Here is a 2500-nt window from a genome sequence, read left to right on the forward strand (position 1 = left end):
TGTTGTTTTGTAGGGGTTATGAAAGTGTGTGTGCATGTGCACGTCCATGTGCGTGTGTGTCCATGTGTGTGTCAATGAGTCAGAGAGGTCTCAGTGAGCTCTTTAGGCTTAAGACTATCATATGCACAAGAGACAGGAAGAGTGTGACCATGCGTGTGTGTGTGTGTGTGTGTGTGTGTGTGTGTGTGTGTGTGTGTATGTGTGTGTGTTTTGTGTGTGTCTTGCTCCCCCAAAAATGAGACCCACGTTGCCCCATGCGGGATGATCAGAGCAGATGACATCATCAGGGCTTTACTGCTGTTTGAAGTTGCTCTGGAGTTGAAAGGCTGAGTGTTTATGGCAGGTGATCTGTGTGTGTGTGTGTGTGTGTGTGTGTGTCTTTCTTTCTCCCTGTTTCTCTCTTTCTCTCTTCCTCTCTATTCTTACCCTCTGTCCATCTGGAGTGAATGAGCGTATGAAGTCATGCCCCTCACACACACACACCACTGCTCTGTGTGTGTGTATGTGTGTGTGTGTGTGTGTGTGTGTGTGTGTGTGTGTGTGTGTGTGTGTGTGTGTGTGTGTGTGTGCGCGTATGTGTGTGTCTTTAAAGCTGAGGGTCTGGTGCTTCCAAATCTTAGCTCCACCCCACCCAAATGGCTGTTAGTCAGAAGTGTGTGTCTGTGTGTGTGTGTGTGTGTGTGTGTGAGTGTGTGTGTGTGTGTTGCTTTGGTGTTTGTGTCATGTTAGTGTCTACATTCTTCACCAAAGACAAGGGTGATGTCTGGAGTCAGCAGCCCCACCCCGCTCTCTCTCACACACACACACAAACACACACACACACATACACATACACACAGAGTTAATCCCTTCTTCTGTCTTCTGCACCCTATCCAAATAACCCAGCGGAAAGATGAAAGGAACGCTGTCCTAACAGCAGCTGGATGCCTGGCTGTGTGTGTGTGTGTGTGTGTGTGTGTGTGTGTGTGTGTGTGTGTGTGTGTGTGCTTGTTTAAAAGAGAACGCTGATTAAGCGCTGTTCTTGTATTGATTCAGTGACACACACTTCTTGCAGCCACACACTGGCCTGAGCTTGCGTGCTTGTGTGTGTGTGTGTGTGTGTGTGTGTGTGTGTTGTGTCGGAAAAATAAAGTTGAAAGCAGTGCAGACTGATGGCTTGAGCTTTCTGTAGTGTGTGAAGAGGACACAGGCCCTGAGGGGCAGGGCAGTCCGAGGGCTGCTGAAGGGTGGAGAGGGTCCACTCAGGCTAGCTACGCTGCTTTTGTTTTAAGCAGAGACAGTAAAAGATATGGACAGAGTCATCATAGACGTCTGAAGCAAATTTTAACTGTTTCCTGTTGGTCGACGAGGTTTTCTGTGCAGGCTCAGGGGACGTAGATGTAACGTAGGCACGTAGTCTGACTCGTGTAACTCTTGTGATAGCTGCACCGAGAGATTGGGTTAATATAGCCCCTTACTTCATTACCACCACGTCTACATTTACCTTTCTTAAGTGTCCTAGTTGTTCGTAGATAAATCTGTGAATTCTGTGATTAAACAGCACTTGCCACATTCATAGCCTACTGTCAATCCATTAAAACTTCGCTGAAATGTTGTGGTCCGATGCATAGACTGTATATATAGAAGTCTATGCATCGGACCACAACATTTCAGCAAAGTTTTGATGGATTGACAGTAGGCTATGAATGTGGCAAGTGCTATATATACAGCCTGTGGTCTTAGCCAGAGAATACGGTTATTTTGCCTCTGTGTGACACTTTAACCCTCTCTGGTCGTATGCTCATTACGTAAATTACGTCATGATAGCATTGTTTTCGGAAAAAAAGTTTATTATTCACATGAGTCACATGACCATTCATGCAATGTAAAATGCCTTATTTAAATGCACTACATATGCTACCAAGGACAGCAAGTAAAACTTGTATTTTGGTCTCCATGTTGCACCCACAGCTGACAGACTGACAAGGTCCAATCAGGATGGGAACATTGGGTTTTATGGCATCGTTTTCAAATGTTTATGGATTCACTGTCCATGCATATACACAGAGCCTGCATATTCAGATTAATATGGGGTAGACGTCGCTTTCAAATCGGTCCATTTCAGGCGCCTGAAAATGCCATAGTAGTGTGGATGAGAGGAGAAACAGAAACAGCAGTCTGTGGGATTCAGACGAAGGTGGAATAGTGTGGATGTGGACTCAGTCTGCTGCTCATGTAGTGGATGTGGATGTGGATGTGGACTCAGTCTGCTGCTCATGTAGTGGATGTGGATGTGGATGTAGACTCAGTCTGCTGCTCATGTAGTGGATGTGGATGTAGACTCAGTCTGCTGCTCATGTAGTGGATGTGGATGTGGATGTAGACTCAGTCTGCTGCTCATGTAGTGGATGTGGATGTAGACTCAGTCTGCTGCTCATGTAGTGGATGTGGATGTGGATGTAGACTCAGTCTGCTGCTCATGTAGTGGATGTGGATGTAGACTCAGTCTGCTGCTCATGTA

At 46.2% G+C, this 2500-nt stretch overlaps 1 protein-coding gene across 1 annotated transcript in view; it reads left to right on the plus strand.

Annotated features, from left to right (window-relative positions):
* LOC143122301 (transcription factor 12-like) overlaps positions 1-2500 on the plus strand; it is a gene marked incomplete at its 3' end in the record, with an annotated part of 57228 nt that overhangs the window by 23534 nt on the left and 31194 nt on the right. The window lies entirely within an intron of this gene.

Source organism: Alosa pseudoharengus, unplaced genomic scaffold (genome assembly GCF_046254945.1).
Source record: "Alosa pseudoharengus isolate Yale_2024_CS ecotype anadromous, Long Island Sound unplaced genomic scaffold, YU_APseudo_1.1 YU_APseudo_1.1_scf_135, whole genome shotgun sequence".
Classification (NCBI taxonomy): Eukaryota; Metazoa; Chordata; class Actinopteri; order Clupeiformes; family Clupeidae; genus Alosa; species Alosa pseudoharengus.